At 32.5% G+C, this 19602-nt stretch overlaps 1 protein-coding gene across 2 annotated transcripts in view; it reads right to left on the reverse strand.

The window, feature by feature from the left end:
* The window catches only part of LOC143225348 (uncharacterized), a 97874-nt gene that overhangs the window by 39546 nt on the left and 38726 nt on the right, over positions 1–19602 (reverse strand). The window lies entirely within an intron of this gene.

Genomic DNA, 19602 nt, shown 5'->3' on the forward strand with positions numbered 1-19602 from the left:
TTGACAAGTATAAGTAACAAAATTAATTAGAACAGTTTCAAAATGTGAGAAGATTGTGTGTTGTTTAGTGAAGGAAGGATATTTCTTAAATTAGCAATATTTCTATATCAATATTATATTTAAGACGTAACAACAGTAAGAGTTTTAAAGTTACATATATTGTCCTGTTTGTTCGTTATATTGATGTATCACACATTGTAAAGGAACTTTGACTTTTCTATTCATTTTATCCAACATTCCCGTATATTCACATATTGAAACTTTAAGATGACCCTTAGTTTCGCCTGAATGAATGGAAGACATAACATGTGTAAGTTCTACCACAAACCTAGGGTATAATTCCATAAACTTGCCAGTGATTCATTTGGGTCACTTTACAATTAAATAAATGAGTCATTAACACTGGGTTCATGTTATGGAAACAATTATTTAGTCTAAGGGCAAGTTCAAAGATAATTTCTCTTGAAATTTATGAATGCTGGGTGTGATATAAGCATGACTGTGAAATCCCATTACACGGTTAAAGAGTTGGTGTTAAGTGCTGTTGTGTTTCGTGAAAGTTTAAATATTTATTCAACACGATAACTAATTGTCAAGAGTTTCCACTAGCAATTATCTGATACATAAATTTAGTTACTTTTATATATGTTACGAGCCCTTATCCTTATAACGAAGATAATATGGTTTCAATATGTATTTCATTCATATGTTAAGCATGTATATTTTATTACAGAGAAATATAACACTGTTTATATAAATAAAGCCCTATCAGTATTTTAATATATGTTTTCAATCAAAGACATGGGAAGCACGTGGAAGGGACACAATATTCTCTTGCCTTGACACTGGTCAGTTATGTGTAAAGTTAACTTACTCGCAAACGCAAACGAACTTGGCAGAGGTTTAGTTTAAAGAGAGAAAAGTCTGAAGAATTATCTTTCCAACAGGTGTGGTCAGGGACGTTGTGGTTCCTCTTTGTTTCCTCACATGAAAGATTATTTAATTTTACTTCGAATTTAGACAATATTTAACTTTTATTTGTTTAAGTTGATGAAATGCGGCGGGGTAATATAAAAATGAAGGGTAAGAAAGTGGGGAGCCAAACGAAGGCGGCACTGGAGAAGTTGGCCAGGCCGAAACCCAACAAGCAGTTATCAACGTCAAACGACCCGATTAATTGCATAAAATTAGTTTTGCCTTGGCTAGGATCTAAAGATCCAATGCCTTAGATTTGGATGAGGGGAAAAACTGGAGTGCCCAGCGAAATCCCACTTTCAGAGGACAGGCGCCGAAAGTTATACCTGTCCTGTGCCCAGATCTGAAAAAGAAAAACATATATTAACATGAATTAACCTTATCTGTGATTGTGTATTTTCTTGAGTGATTTGTGATTGTTTAAATATGTTATATGAGTTAACTCACACGTTTTTTATATAATTTTATGTCTTCTGCGAGTTACATTATTTTGTGAGTTGTTGTTTCCGAGATGTCTTATATGAGAGGCGCAGGAATCGCAGAAAAAGTAAATTGGTTTGAACATCTTTGAAACATGGTTTCTTCATGTTGCTGATAATGGTGACTAGTTTCTACGGGTCGCATGGAAATGAAGGTATCAGGTGAAATCTGATTGCAGAATAGATCCCCTGAGGTGGTCTATACAGATATTTACTGGTCCAGTTACCCCACGCTAAAGTATTCCCAATATTAACAAGAACTAATCTGAAATTATTTCTTTCTATTTGGGCTTACCTATCAAGAAGTGGTGTATTCATTACCTCGCCACGAGTGTAATATTCCCTGGATAAGACAGGAGCTTTTGCTGCTAGGGAGAGGTATTTGAGAAGTCGAAAGTTTGCCTGAAAGTCTATCCTGGTAGAGCTGTTTTTATAGCAATGCATTTTGCAAGCGTCCGAAAGGAAACTGAGTAGGTTTCTCTGTTGATTCCACAGCTTTCAGGACAGTTGTGATATTTAATGGTGATATTAGAGTTAATGGTGAAGTCAATATGTAAATAAACTAAACAGTCCCTTATTTCTCTCACGTAGTTAAAACACTATTCACAGTATGCTGACAACATTGCGTATAAAATATTGCCCCAGCTTTCGTTATGATGCTACTAAATTCTAGGAAAATTTGGATGAATTAGTTCCTTGGTGCTCCATGTGACAAGTTATTCTTGATTCTTGAAAATCCCAAATTATTGTGTTTTGAACATTAAAATCATAAATAAGTGAAAAATATTTTATGACAACTACAAAGTAATAACTTGTGCATTTTCAAAGAAATTATATCTTTGTGATTCATATTTAATTAAAGTCTGACTGAGAAAGTCCATTTTACTTATCTGTTTTCAATAATGTACTTAATGATGAATTTCTTATTTGCTGCAGGTGAAAAATTTAGGGTTTAATACATCCACCATATTCCATATTTACATTAACTATATTAAACCATCATGAAATATTGGTGCATGTCAGTCATTACTATACGTCATCTGATTAATTCACTATACTTAAATGGTAACAAAACAAAGCCATTTGTATAACTGTTCATTTACCTACAGAACTGTCAGATATCTAAACAACCTATCCATACCCAACACAATTTTCTATTTTACTTTCACCCACCTACACACAACTATCACCCATCTACTCATCTACCAGCAATCCACACATCTATCACCCAAAACCACAGTTATGGGATATCTGAACATCTTTACAGGACTATACACATCTACCAACTGTCTACATTACTGTCAGCAGTCTACACAACTATGTATATATATATATGAATCTATCAGCCTGTCAATACCTTTCTCGACTATAAAGCTACCTGAACTTATTTGCTCTCTGCATTCCTTACAGCTGACCCTCATCTAAACGCTTTCTACCTACCTATTAGCCGTTTACACCTATCAGTTGTATATAAGACCTATCAAGTATATATACAGAAGATAATCTAAATATCTGTCAGCTTTCTACCAGAGTCCTATATTTTGTACTGTCCTTTCATACAGTTACCATCTTCTTTATCGTTGTCACTAACTTCGACCCCTCTCATTCCTGCTCATTCAGTCTTCCATCTTTTACTCCCCCTAGTGGCCCGGCGGCATGTCTACGTGCTTACAACGCTAGAAACAAGGTTTCGATACGCATGGTGGGCAGAGCATAGATAGCTTATTGTGTACAACTCCACAGATCATATCAGATGTTTTCTTTAAAAAATAACAAAGGGCAGATAGAGCGAAATGAACGACATCGTTGAGCAAGTTATATTCCATTTCACATACCAGAACAACTAAATAATTCACAGAAAATATTATATTAAAATAAGGAATTAAAATTACTTTGTACGCTTATATATCGCTATAGTCAAGGTTCTATATGCATTTTATACAGGAACGTATGGAGAAGTTTTTATCCATAAGTTCAATGACACAATTTGTGAACGTCGCCATTTGGTTAGGATACATTTACCTCTTTTGTGTAGTGTATCTTAACGTACAAGAACAAACACCAAACATCGTCAAAACATATTTCTGATACATCTATTCTATAGAGAATTTATAACGTAGAGTGTAGAGTGATTTGCTTGTTTGCAAAATCTAAATCATTTTAGCAAAACGTAATCAGTGCATTTCATTAATATATATTCAATATAACTCGCTTCAACCTTTGAATAACTGTTGTATGTTCTTCTTGTTAGGTTTCAACAATTTCGGTGTACAATTTCTTTCCAACAGTTCCTCGCTACTACAGCGTTAAGTCTACGGATTTACAATCTGCGTTAGTCGTCCCTAATTTAGCAGTGAAAGACAAGAGAGAAGGCAGCTGGTCATCATCACCCACTGCCAACTGTTGGACTACTCTTTCACCAACGAATAGTGAGATCGACTGTACATTTTAACGCCCTCAAAGCTGAAAGAGCGATCCTGTTTGGTGTGACATGGATCCGAACCCGCGACTCTCAGGTTACGTGTCGAGTGATTTAACCACCTGGCCATGCGTATCTTGAGAGACAATGATATATTTCAGAAAACTTTCGTTTTTTAATTTCTATTAAAAAACTGACGAGTTGTATGTATTGTATTTAACTAGGTTGGTTGAAGAGTAATGTAAGATCTGAAAGCGCTTCCAACCAAGTAAAAATATTAAAAACACAGTATTTCGAAATTAGTGGTCCTTTTAATACTTTTGATATATATATATCTAAAAGTAATTTCAATATCTATGAACTATATTCAACCAATGGTCAATACTCCACACAAAAGAAATTTTATAATGTTCTAGATTAATTAAATAGCTTAACTAGAAAAATATTCAATCTTTTTTCAAAACTATAAACACTATAATGCAATATTAAAATATCACCATTATTAAATTATTACTTATAGTTTGCTTTTCTTATATTATATATCTAAATATAACATGTATCCAATAAAGCGTTCATCACAGACGAGGGGGACTCGTACAGAGAATCAATGGCTGTAGGGTTCTTGACGGATCTGTAATAAACCTAGAGTTGTAAGAAAAACATAGAGAAATCCATAAGGTTCTCAACAGAATAAAGGTTTTGAAATTATCTGACAGAACTATGGACAAGATACATCACAGTCTTAGCTATGATTTTGTAAACATAAAACATGTTTGCTTTATAATTATAATAAATTATATTATAAATTTTTAACATTTTAATTTATTTACAGTTTATTCTTTAACCTAACCAAATGCATCCTGATATAAAGTTTACAGTTGAATGGTGACAACTTTGAACCTGTTTTCTACCTGTTAATGTTGAAAGAAAATATAACAATAATCCAGTTGAATGCACTCAAATTATCATAGCGATGTCACACCACTGATGTTTCTGAAAAATTAAAAAAATGGTTAAATTAGGTAAAGAATCACAAATAAATTTAAAAATCCACTTTACCACTCATTCTTAAACGGTTTTAACAAACATACATATAGATTTGTGGTTGAAATTCACATCAAGTGATGAAAACTTTGATATTAATAACATTATCAAGTGATGAAAACTGTGATATTAATAACATTATCGAGTGATGAAAACTATGATATTAATAACACTATGAAGTTATGAAAACTATGATATTAATAGCATTAACGAGTGATGAAAACTATGATATTAATAATATTATCAAGTGATGAAGTCATACTCGTGAATCAGTCATGAGAGTTTCTACAACCGTTTGTAACTTGAAGCAAGTACAACTTATTCCTTGCAACTTACACAAACGTTTTTAAACTGTTTGCCATTTGTATATGATCTTCGAATTGACGTTTTGTTTGTGTCAGAACAAAGCCATAGTGATCTGTATCCTATAACCACCGCGAGTGTTCAAACCCCGAATGTTAGCTTAGTAAGTCCGTAGATTTACAGCTGTTGCACTAGAGGACTGCACTGGCACGTGTCATCATGAATTGGCGATGGTTTCGTTAAGATTTTTGGAACAATTAATTATAAATGACGGTGTTGTCAAAGAGTTTAAATTTTATCGTATAAAAATATATTTAGTTATGAAACGTATAGTGCTCGTGTTGAAAATAGTCCATTACTACCAAAGAAAGCGGACTTTTTAGTTACATTATAAAGAAAGATAAAGTCTTTTTAGACTTTTTAGTCACATAAAAAGAGAGTCTTTTCTGATCATCCTAACATAGCAATAATGAAACCTTGACCTCATCTGTTACCAAGCGAGAAGTCTATAATTTTCTTGGTTTTTTATTTTAGTACCAATGTTTTATAACAAACTTCTCTTAGATAGTAATACCACTCCATGGTCTAGAAAAGTGAATATGCTATTTGGATAGAATGAGACATCTGAGTGAACTGTCAAGTTTGTTTAAGTGAATACTGCAGCGGTAGCTTATCCATAACACTGTAAATTTCAGTTGGACACCAATGCTGTGCTCATAGTTGGTGAAGTGAAATACTTTTTTAACCAATACTATTTTCAAGGTTCATAAAGGTTACCTTTAAGCCTTCTCTTAGACTCATGAATTTATTTTAAGGTTCTCTCAAGCAACAGCCAATACATCTATTTTATAGATAGGAGCTATTGCTGTAGAGTTTGTACAGGAATATATGTTGATAGTTAGATATTGGTTTCTTCATGGTATATGCTGTGTTTTGTTCTATTAAATGGCTGGTATCCTGAATTCTTATAAATCAGAGGTGACGACACAATCACATCCTCAGTCTCCTATTTAAACCATACTACTAGAGGCTATTCTGTGATGTACGGATGCAGCTTATTCGTGCACTACTCGTGCTTTCTGATGTCTAACATCCACTGTAACATTACCTCAAGTCGATCTGAAGGTTATTTTTGAAACTGCTCTTAAACCAAAAATGTTTTTATAACATGGGTCGTTTGTTTATATGAAGTTGGGCCTCCAGTGGACCAGTGGCAAGTTTACCGACTTACAACCTTAAAATCTGGGTTTCGATTTCCAGTAGTATAAGAGTGCAAATAATATATAATCTAACTTTGCGCCCTCGAGAATGAACTTTAGAATACTTACTATTGAAATTGATATTCTGATAAAGGAAACCTTGCTAGCTAACAAACATCCTCTTTTCTCAATAACAAACAACCTTCACATGATTTGAAATTCTTTTAATTTGAGATTATTATTTGTATTTGTTGTTGTAATAATCTTTGTTTCATCAGTGTAAATCAGTGACGGTGGAATTCTTGTTTATACAAAATGTTTACTGAACTTGTATTTACCATAATATTCGTGCTTTTCATGAGAAAACCAATGTTTAATAAAAAAGACGAAGACGACGAATAAAACATTTTAATTACAAGATTCCTTCTTCATCGCAATCTGAAAATCGTGTTACAAAGATGATTATTACTAAATTTATAATATAATAACACCATTATTAGTTTACTTAAAGCAATAAATGACGGATAAAACAATGATTATATACATATATAATGTTTATACATTACATAATAGTTGAGATTAGTATAATAATTTAGAACAAATATGATTCCTGTAGCCTATATCACATTTCTTAAAGACAAATGAGAATCTCGGTACAAGAAAAAATATTTAGGACTTAAACGAAAAGTCACTTTTATGCAAGACAGTGCATCATTTGTTGCTGCTGCTGGTACTATGGCTTCCCTTTCAAAGTTAGGTTTCAAAAGTAACTGGTTTATGGAATGGACAGCCTCCTCTCCATATTTAAACCCCATATAGAACCTATGGAATATCATGAACCGTGCGATTTGTGCTAGTGAAAGAATTTATATCAAAATATGATCTTTGGAATGCTGTACTATCATCTGCAAGAAATGTTACAACGTGTGTGTGTTTGTTTTCTTATAGCAAAGCCACATTAGGCTATCTGCTGAGCCCACCGAGGGAAATCGAACCCCTGATTTTAGCGTTGTAAATCCGGAGACGTACCGCTATACCAGCGGAGGGCAATGTTAAAGTAAAATACATTCAAAAGTGACCATTCTGTCGATGATAGGTTCATCAAAGCCATGACAAAAATTGTGGCTATATAAATAAATCAATTAATAAGTTTCTTCTGATCATTGTGTATTAAGTGGCTTTTGGTTTAATTTGGTTATTAAAGATTAGTTTTTCAGTTATATTTTATACTACATTTAACAACAACTATTTTGGGACTTTACACTCACATGTCACGAACTTGCTTAATAATTTGTCAATGTTTAATTCATGATATGTTAACAAACCTCGTATAACTTTAATAATAATTGTACAAGTTGTGTATAATAATATGACATTTAATCTTTATAAATTTCATTTATATCAAACATATACCTTTTGTGATATTCGTAAAAACAACCTTGTGTAATAATTTGTCACGCCCAGCAGTGCACTATAATTACGCATTTCTCTTTGTGTTTTTATTGGTAGCATTTGGTGGCAATATTTTATATTTCTATTGTTTGTTTAAAACGAAGATAAAGACTTTCTTTTCTTTTTTACGTAATAATGTCGTTGTCATCCATAATGTGCCCCATGTTTCACAGTTTCAACAAAGGTAAAAGATAAATTATAAATCATTTGAAAAATGTGAATCAACATTAAATTAATCATTTACAAGATGGTTCCAGTTAACAGAACTTAAACTAGAAATAAAATTATTTGGAGTGTCGGCATTAATAAGTCTTTTTGAATGGTTATAAATGTAAGCGGATTTGATAAATCAGTAAAAGATAAATATAATGCATAGTGATCAGAAACATCATAACGGATTAAATCCGGAACTACACTGCAATAATTTGTAAAAATATTATCGAATGTTGATACTGCAATCCCATAAATCTAGTAGATTGGTTGATATAAGAGAGCGTTTCAATAACAGACACTAAATTATTTAATTTACTTACATGACTTCTTTTAGTTGTAGTTGGGATTTAGTGAAAAAAATACACCCAAAAAGTACACAGAACAATTTAAAAACCAACGTATCTATAAATCTACTCCACCTTCCAATATCATACAGTTTGTAATAATAATTGACTTAAAATTAAACTTACATGTTAATCCACGGCTAATATATACAACAGTTCTTCCACCGTACGAAGCATCTACATAATACCTATAATATAGGGCCCCGCATGGCCAGATGGTTAAGGCGCTCGGCTCATTATCTGAGAGTCGCGGGTTCTAATCCCTGTTGTACCTAAACATGTTCGCCCCTTCAGTCATGGAGGCATTATAATGTACGATCAATTCCAGTATTCGTTGGTAAAAGAGTAGCCCATGAGATGGCGGTAGGTGGTGATGACTAACTGCATTTCCTCTTGTGTTACACTCCGAAATTAGCCTGACAAAGGAACTTGACGATGACCGAAGAAGATCGAAACGTTGTTCATTCCTCTACGTAAAATATTTTCTTAACCCAAACGAGCCGTTTTTTACATATATATTTCTCTAGAAGTGGGTTTTCTCGACATCGCTGAAGAATTTATATATTACAAAGGGATATTTTACGGACTAGATGGAAGGCAGCTAGCAATCACCACCCACCGCTAAAGTTAAATATATAACGTTAATGTTTCTCTCTAGAACTCTCTCCTTACCTTACGTTGCTGTAAATTAACAAACGTATTGCCGGTGTGAACGTGCTTTATAGTCACTATGATATAAAAACATACACTAAGTAGGTGAAGTGAAAAAAAAATTTCTATTAGGTACCATTCAGTTTCTTACATTGTATAACACAACAGTAGAGAGTACAATAAATAAACAATTTATTATTTTTGTCAATTAAATTTATCTTTGAAAACAACAAAATAAAGTTACACATGTTTCTGACATCACAGTAATATCTCTTTTTTTTTCTTCCTGTTAAGAGAAAGATATTAACAAAATTGGCTTGTTTGAATTTCGTGCAAAGCTACACGAGGGATCTCTGCGTTAATCGGCCCTAATTTAGTAGGGTAAGACTTAGAGGGAAGGCAGCTAGTCATCACCACCCACCGCTAACTCTTTGGTCACTCTTTTACCAACGAATAGTGGAATTGACCGTCACATTATGACGCCCATACAGCTGAAAGAGCCAACATGTTTGGTCTGACTGGGAATCAAACGCACGACTCTCAGATTACCAGTCGAACGCCTTAACCAGCTGGTCGTGCTGGGCCTCCCTAAATATAAATGACCAAGCACCTTTGAAGTAAGCCACATACATAAATGACCAAAACTTTAAGTACTTTCTTTAATTCACATATAATTACGAGAAGCAACTGATTATTTTTAACAACACTAATTATCAGTATAACATTCATATATTTTCTTTTCGTAAATTTAAAACAGGAAACGAGATAATCTATTAACATGAGAATATTCTGAAGCCTAGATGGTAGATTATAAGATTTTTGTTTGGTGAATTGGTATTTTTCAATTCGAAAGATGTAAAACACTGGCTAGAGACACCAAAGTACAAATGTAGTTATCCCTAATTTAGAACTATTAATCAAAGAAAGGACAACAATTTAACAGCACATGTTACCTAAGTGACCAGTATGATTTACCTTCAGAGTTTTAACGCTTCTAAAGTTAAAAAAGTAGGTAACGTTTTATCTTGCAAACTGTGGCTAGAACATTGAATCATTTGTGGGCAAACCAATAGTTCCTGCCATGCATTAATTATTTCAGTATACCATATCTGTACCACTAAGATCGATTGTAACTCACTCACTATCTTGATTTGGATAAATGTAGTTAATACTGAATGTAAACACATCACGGAAAGAAGTATTGAAAATACCTTTTTTTTGTATTGCTAAGTATAATCAGCTATCTGTAGTGAACCCAACTAGGGTGTGAAAACGCGATAATTAAAGTTATAAGTTTATTTTGAATTTTGCGGAAAATCAGTAGATGGGTTTTGGGTTAAGCCTTCCCTCATTTCAGATTAATAGACTAAAGAAAGTTACCACCACCACGCTGACTACTCTAGTTGAATAACAAGAATACGGTGTTACTGTTATAACGCACCTCACCTACGACCCTTTGCGAGTCACGATTTATTATTAATTACTTACTTTTGCGGTAAGTGGACGCAAAAATGGAACCTTGGATTTACAGTTCGACACGTTAATCACTGAACCACGCATGATTCCCAGCCTTATTTTTACAGCCTTATCGCTGAAATACCAGGATGATAAAAATAGTATTATTCAATGTTTAATATTTTAATTTTGGCTCTAATGAGTAACATTTTTAAACTAAACATTTCTGTCTTATAATAAATATTTTTAAAAAGCTATTTGAAGATAACATATTTAAGAGATAGGCCCTGTATGTGGAAGGAAAATTCGTGGCATGTAGTAAAAATTTGAATATAGAAAAGATTCAATAATTCCATAATTACACACAAAAACATTTGGGGGTGAAATGTGAACGATTTCTTTATATTATTTAATTATTTTATCGCTCTAAAACAGTTAAGGGGTAAACGTATATATCTGTTTTATTTGTGTGAGAAAGCATAACCACTCTTATTAAATAATGTCCATAGATTCTCAAAGGTCATATTTCAGGGAAAATAAGTATCAGCTGACCGGTATTGATTGTGCAGACTTATTAACTCTATAAGGTTTCAGAAAATATTTATTAGTAAAACATATAATCGCCTCACTAACTATCGTAAATCCTGGTCGATAAGGCATGATTATATACGTGTATAAATGAACTGCTGGGACACTCCTAAATTACAGACGGGTACCGCAGATAACCCTCGTGAAGCTTTGTGCGAAATTCAACACAAACCAAACCTTCCCTCATGTCTTACACTGCTAAATTAGGGGCGGGTAGCGCAAATAGCCCTCGCGTAGCTTTGCGTGAAATTCAAAAAACAAACAAATCTGTGACCTGAAAATTCTTCCATATTTATGTCAGTAGATTTTGTTTCATTGTTATAGTTATTAAATGATGGTAGAAAGCTGCTGTTTCCTACGTCATTAAAGATTCATTGTACTCCTGTCAGATTTATAGCTCCCGAACGTTCATTTCATATTTAACTCCTTTGCGGGGAATTGATCATTTTAAACCCGAACCAACACACGTATTTTTAAATGTCAGATGAAATTGAATTACGAAAATTCAAAGTTACTTTATTTTCAGTGAATCATGGTGCTGATCTATAGTCTGTTTAACTATTTTAGTAACCTTTCTTTGCAGTTTTTTGCCTTAATATATATCTTATGACGTCATTTTAGTGACTAACGGCATTAAAAACAACAAAAAACGATCCAAATTACTGATACCTTGTACATCGGGATATGTTGGTGACGACATAAAAACCAGAAACAGTTTTATAATATTTTTTGCAAGTTGCAATGATTATAAAAGTTACGTTTGCTACAACAATTGTGAAAGAATGTTATAGAAACTTATATGTTGGTTTTGCGAGCAAAATTGCATCACTCGAGAACAGTTACAAATATATTGTGTGAAATCTACAAACGTCGTCAAAGCAGAGACGTCTCAGACGTAGGAATTGACCCTTGGGAATAACATGTGTGTGTGTTTTCTTATAGCAAAGCCACATCGGGCTATCTACCGAGCCCATCGAGGGAAATCGAACCCCTGATTTTAGCGTTATAAATCCGTAGATATACCGCTGTACCTCAGACGGATGGAAATAATTAAAATGTAAATAAGTACAGCTGTAAGTGGGTTCGTAATGTACGCTGGTAATAAATGTAGATGTAGAAGTGTCAACAGCTATGTCTAAAAAGTTAAATTTGTGATGAGATATTTGGGAAATAAATTTAACACGTAATTTCGGGTTTATTTAGAACCATTTGCGATATTCACGTACAGGTAATTATTATTCACATATATGACAGCCCAAAACCTCGAGATATCAACTGAGCTATCATTAGAAGATACTACTGTCCTAATTGGATGAAAAGTGCTATATTCAATAACTCATATTAACTTTACGTGACCCTAGTAAAACAAAAGTAAGTTTATGGACTTACAAAGCTAAAACATTTTCACTGTTAAAAGATAAGAATTTTGCACAAATGATATAAACGGTTCACAGTACTTAATTAAAGAACATTTATTTAAAATAATAACCATGATTCTAGAAGAACAATTATACATTAAGAACAAAAGTACAAACAATTATAAAACTAACTACTGACTCAGAACCGCGAGACAAATATCTTTTTTGGAAGATAGCCCTTGTGTGAAATTCAAAACAAACCAAATATGGTTATATCAAAAATACTTTATGGAAATCTCTGTCGGTCCAAATTCGTCACACACAAACACACACATTATTATGCCTGTAATGCCCTATTGTTCAATCACTTAACTTGCCACCTACGGGTCGCAAGTTCAAATCCTGTAACCATACATATTCGTCCCTTTAACTATTGGGGCGTTATAAAGTTACGATTAATTCCATGAAAAAAGGCTCAAGAATTGGAGGTGAGTGGAGTTGATTAGCTGTCTTCTAATCTATCACATCTAAATTGAAAACGGCTAAAGCAGATAACCATTGAGTAGCTTTGCGCAAAATTTAAAAAAATCTTCCACAAATAATTTTCGAAGGTCGTAATTGAATAGTCCACTTTCAAGTGCAATTTAATGTCGTCCATAATAATATATTACCTATTAAATTTACTTTCGTAAGTTTGGTTTGGTTTTGACTTTCGGGCAAAGTTACACGATGGCTATCTGTGTTAGATGTCCCTAAGTTAGCAGTGTAAGACTAGAGGGTAGGCAGCTAGTCATCATCACCCACCGCCAACTCTTAAAAAAGATGATGTAATATATTCTCATCTGGAAAGTCTTACATTTCAAGCTGATGGAATTATAATACCACGAAATAACTGTTATTCAAAGACATATATTTTTTGTCTATTAATTAATGTTCAAACGTAGTTTTAAGTAATATTTACTTGGTATCTTCAGTTTTACACAAATTTTTCGCTTCTGTTTTGTTTGAACTCAAGTACAAAGCAACACAATGTGCTATCCAAGTTCTGTCCATCATGAGTATCGAAAGACGAGTTCTAGCTTTGTGAGAATTTTACCTGACTAAAAATCTTAAATAAAGAAAAATTGGTTATGCAAACAAATTAAGAATATGCATTGTACTATGTATGGTTGACATTTATCATTTAGCAGTAAAAATATATATATGTATGCCAACTTTTACGTCCCTCCAAGTGGCTAGATAGTACGTCTTAAGGCTTATACACATTGTGTAGTTTTGTGTTACGAAAAATCAACTTTTACTCAAGCATGTCAGAAAGTGTTCTGAAAATCTGTCTAAACTAACATTTATAAGCGTAATTCCATGGCCATAAGTAAATAAATCAAAACAAGTATGTTTCCTCCAGACTTTTCTGTTGTTTACTGATCTTTGTAAAGGAGCACCATGTATTACAACGATGTTATTTTCTTCAACAGGTTGTTCCAGATACTATGTTATAGTAGTTGAGATTGTGAAGAACCCAAACATTAATTCTTCTCATCGACCATATCGTCTTCTGCAAGTTTCATCAATATCTTAGGCCTAGATGCATAAACTTTCCACTACGTGTTTGTTTTCCATTAAGTTTTTTCTTAAAATTGCTTTATTATTGAAACCATAATATTTCAATCAATACATATAATTTATAAAATATCACTAATTGCATTTGTTACTTAAACTGGCAATTTACGAACTTCAAATCCTGTGAAAAAACAGTTAACGTGTCCTCACCTAAATAGGTTGGTGTCTGTTCCTACGTGCTTCCATTCCATAGACGTCCGAGTTTTTCAGTTGTGTCTCGGAAATCGAGAGAAACCTTAAATTTTTCTGGTATTAAAATTAAGCCAATAAACGCCGATTTCTGGCAAGGTCAATATCACATTAACCAAAAAGCGACCATCTGTCAGAGATTTTCCTAGGATTTGGCTCCAAGTCAAGTTAGGCCTCAGAATGACAACCACGATATGAAAAGCATATGTGCATTATGTATGGCGTTTCAGTGTAACACGTTGAAAAAAATACTTTCAAAAAGCCTTGATCATTTCAGAAAAACAGAAAATATTGGCATCTACCTTATGGAAGTAAAACTTATTTGTAATTTGCCAACGTTTTTCAGTATCCAAAATGTAATTGATGCATTAAGAAACATTACATGCACTAACAATTATAATTTTTACCTATTCTGTATCGCCTGGGCTAGAAATAAAATGATGTTATTGTTTCTTTGTTAGGCATAGCTATGTTTGCGTGGAAGGTTTCGTCTCTTGTCAAAGATAAACATTAGTTTAAAACTAAACAAAAACATAGTATTTATTTGCCTTTCTACAACACTTATATATAACAAAAGTTTGAAAGCAAATTAACAAATTTTAATTTTCTTCTTTAAAGGTGACTTAATCTGAATATCATAGCAAAAAATATTTAACATCGTTATACCTTGCCCCCAGAGATTAAAAATCTTAACTAATTGTACAATAACAGTTTGAACAAAACCTGAAAGGTGGCTAACAATTTTCATGAACATTAAATCATGAGATGTAATATAATGTGTTTCTCTTTCTAAACCAAATAATTAATATAGAAACTACGGGTTAGCATAAAATTAACTATTCTAAAACAAATAAATAATTGTTTGTACTGAAATTCTCATATTCATTCGGAATTTCGGATAAACATAAAATAATTATTACACACTGTTTAAGATATAATACTGAAGAGTGAATAAGATTGGTCCGCTATATAACAGGGGTTTCGATTAGTAAACATTAAAACATAATTCTGAATGTCACTCAGACTTACTGAATTTATTGAAATAAAATATATTGGTAACAAATAAAAACACAAGAAAACCTATCTTTATTTAGCTATACAAACCACAGTGTGTGTCATGTCAGTACGATGGAAGATTGACTATACTGAAGAGTTGTACAATCTGAAAATCCCTGAAGTCTGAATAATCTGTGAATTTCAGTCCGAGAAGGCGTTATGTTATATGTTTAAATTTTATAGCGTCATACTTTCCTTGGGCAAACAGTGTGCTACCCACGTGACTAGTCGATCCACTTTTCGATATATCATCTGTCCTGCTATAGAAGAAAACTACTGTCCACTTTCATACACTAAATGCAAAATTTCTCAGCGAAACAACACGTGTCAATACCGTGAAACTATATCCTCGTTTTCCTACATAGCTGATATGGCACTGTCATATTCAAAGTCTTATCTATGTAGTTAACGAATCCTGATTCGTCCATCGGAAGCAAAAACTAAATAATGGGATAAATCACCCCACTTGGTAGTCCCATTGTTCTTTAACATTTCATATTGTTAGTGTTATACCTTCCTTTATATAAAATTCATTCTATTGAAAGTCAAAATTACCAAAACCTGACATTGACTTTTGGATATCAATCTAGTTTGTTTGCCCTTGTTAAACAGATTGAAAACATTTATTTATTTGTAATATTTTTACGTACAGACGTGAGCCACAATTTTGGGAGCAAATGTTTACTCTGCTATTTCACTAATTTAAAAAAAAAACAATAACAATCAGTTGCGGTATTTTCACTGGGCGATCTGTATAAAACAGTAATATGTGTCATGAATTAGGAGTAAAATATATAATTAATTAGAATGAAATTTTGATACTGTAAGACATTCAATACAAAAAATAATAATAACTTTAATGTAGTAATTGACAAATTAGAAATGGAATTAAAGCTAAAACATGCACATGTGAGGTAAAAAATGATAAAATTGTTATTTATATATCGCCCTCTAATATTTAAACCGAAGGCTTTTCTTGTAAGTCTTGTTTGTTTTTGAATTTCGCGCACAACTGCACGAGGGCTAAATTAAACGCTGAAGCTCTACTAGTTTGTTATAAAGACAATATGTCTAATTTTTTTGAACTAGCTGACATACCTTGTAAACACCTAAGTTAAATACAAGCATGTTAATGTCTGATGGGACATTTCCATTTTATTTTTTCCCTCCTCTCTACTCCACTTCCCCAGTGACACAGCAGCATGTCTATGGACTTATAACGCTAGAAATCGGGTTTCAATACTCGTGGTTGGCAGAGCACATATAGTCCATTGAGCTTGATTCGTATCTTCATCGTAAATTTTCGTAAATATAAAAAACCCTAGCATTATATTGCTTCTGGCATATTTGAATAAAAAATAAACCTTTCAGAAAGTCTCTTACTTGGCATCGCATGGATACATCTGTGAGTTACTAATAATCGGTGTTAATTATGAGCAACAGGCAACCACGAAAAGCGTCGATAGTTACTCTATCTAAGGTCATTAACTGGTTATCCCCACTCTTTAACGTGTTTTCAGCCCTTTTCCCACGAGCGCCTAAAAGTAAAACTGTTAATTTCCCTCATGTAAAGACTCATCTATCACAATTATTACATATGGTCAATGTAGATATTACTATTTATGGAATTTCATGTATCAAAACTATCTGATACTATAAACAGGTGAAATATGTATTAAATTAATTAAAACTTATACCATAAATTACATAAACACGTATAAGTTTACGTCCTATTTAGTATGTAACGAGTCCTGGGCATATAATTACATAACAATAACAGATCCTATGTGAACATGAACGCTCAGCTTAATTTGCTTTTAGTTACAAACCAGTAAAGTTGTTTAACATTATAAAAATAAATTAGTTACTGTTTTATCCGTGACTCCCCCGAGTGGGTCGGAAGTAAAGTTTTAAGACTAAAATGCTAAAATTCGTTTCTCTTGGTAACAAAGTGCAGATATAATTCATTGCATAATTTTCGACTTAGATTTAGCTCAATATCACACAATACAAGCAGCGTCAAGTGAATAACACAATTCCAAAATTTGTTTTTCATTCTCAGTCTCAAGTTATTTATCGAAATTTGTCACAAACAAAGACGTAGGCCTATTCAATTTCCGAAATTCAATGTTGTGTTTAGTTGCACTAGTGATGTTTTCGGGAATATTTTAATCGCAAATTTTAAAACATAATCAAACACATATATCTGTGTTTTCTTCTTCTTCTTTTAGCATAAATGACATTGAATGTGGCAGTTAACATCCCGCTTTGCCAGAATCAACTTTAATATGGTGCATATTATGTGTACCACATTACATCTGGAATATTCAGTTCTCTTACTTTGTTCTTCGAATACCTATCATCAAACATGCTTGCCCTTTCAGTCGTGGATGTGTTATAATGTTTCAGTCAATTTTACTATTCGTTAGTAAAAGAGTAGTCCAAGAATTGGTTGTGGATGGTGTTGACTGTTTCTTTCTCTTTTACCTGTTACTGTTGAATTAAAGACAACTAACGCATAGCTTTCAGTGAGGTCCGGCACAGCGGTGGCTAGGGCACTTGGTTTCCTAAGGATCGTGGGTTTGAATCCCCGTTCCACAAAACATGCTTGCCCTTTCAGCCATTGGAGCGCTATAATGTGACAATCAAATTTGTTATTCGTTGGTAAAAGCGTATCCCTAAAGTTAGCGGTGTGTGTTGATAACTAGCTAGCTGCCTTCCCTCTAGTCTTTCAGTGCTAAATTATGAACGGCTAGCCCATATAACTCCCGTGTAGCTTTGCGCGAAATTCAAAACAAACAAATGAACTTTACATGAAATTCAAATAAACGAAGAAACCAGAGTTCATTAGCTGCCTGAGTTATGATCTGTATATACCACTGAAATATTTGTTATAAAGAATTCAGTGAAATCTACAAAAAAAATATCTTTAAACCAAAATAACCCAGTCGTTATAGTCTGATAATAGTTTTTAATAAAATACACATCATTTCTACGCATGACTAGGAACACTGTTTGTAATACTAGAATTAGCTGTAGAATTTCGGGAGAAAGCGGAGTGGTCGTGATGTAAATGTGAAATGAAGCACCGTAATAATAGTATTATTAGAAATTATTGTAAATTGTAATTTAATTTTGTTTCGTGATGCTGACAGGTCATTTTATTTGTAGCCAGTAAATAATATTAGTGAATTAATTAATCTTTTACTTGTAATTTTTTTTGTTTTTTTTAATGAGAGGTTGCACAAAAAATAATAGTTAATAATGGTAATACTAATACGGAGTGAGTAATAATAATTATTAATAATGACCAAATGTAACCACACAACTCATGGTACAAGCCAATATCGTGTGAAATATCGTGTGGTGTTGGACATAAATGAATTATATATATAATCTAACTAGGTGACTTTAAGCGTGTGTTTTAATGCTGATAATCACTTTCGAACTAATATTGAGTTTAACATGTTTTTTTGAGTGACGGAATAAACTTAGTCTGGTAATACCAATTATATTTTTAAGTTGTTTTATTATTTAATCATATTAATGTGTGCTCTAAGCAGTAACTTGAATAGGCGATGAATCTTAAGAGATTATCTGTTGCCTTGGCTTAAAAATATATAAAACTAATCTTAGTATTTTTTTAACTGCACTTCTAATAAACTTAAATAAAAAAAAGATAATCTAGGTTTCACAGCAAATAAAGTGTGAGTATTATAGAAGAAAAATAATCTTTTGATAAGTTGGACAGAAATGTTATTTTTAGTTAATAAGCTTTTTGTAATAATTCTAAAGCAAAAGATACTGTGAACATAGGTAACTAATAGCAACCAAAATTAATTTTGGGAAAGTAACTCCTCTTAAAAAAATTAACATTACCAAGTAAGTTTAATCTTCTATTGAATAAAATTGATAAATATTATACACTGAACATGGAATATAAATAAAAAGTTCTGGGTTTAGACATCTACCATTATTGTATGAAATAATAAAAACAATAAAAGTAATGTTTACCCATTAAAACATTGTTTTTTTAATTCTGGTAAAAGTATTTCGAAAGATTTTTTATTCAGCTTATATTAAGTTATAGTATTTCACTGTAATACCTAAAATTATGGTTTGATCCCAACAGTAGACAAATTTCAGAAGGACCACTATTTAGTTCACCCTCATGTAATGATATTCCAGATGAAATATTTTAAATTTTTCTATAAACTTGGTGCAACACTTTATTTTAAATACAGAAATTTTAAAGTA

The sequence above is a fragment of the Tachypleus tridentatus genome, chromosome 9 (assembly GCF_004210375.1).
Source record: "Tachypleus tridentatus isolate NWPU-2018 chromosome 9, ASM421037v1, whole genome shotgun sequence".
Taxonomy (NCBI): domain Eukaryota; kingdom Metazoa; phylum Arthropoda; class Merostomata; order Xiphosura; family Limulidae; genus Tachypleus; species Tachypleus tridentatus.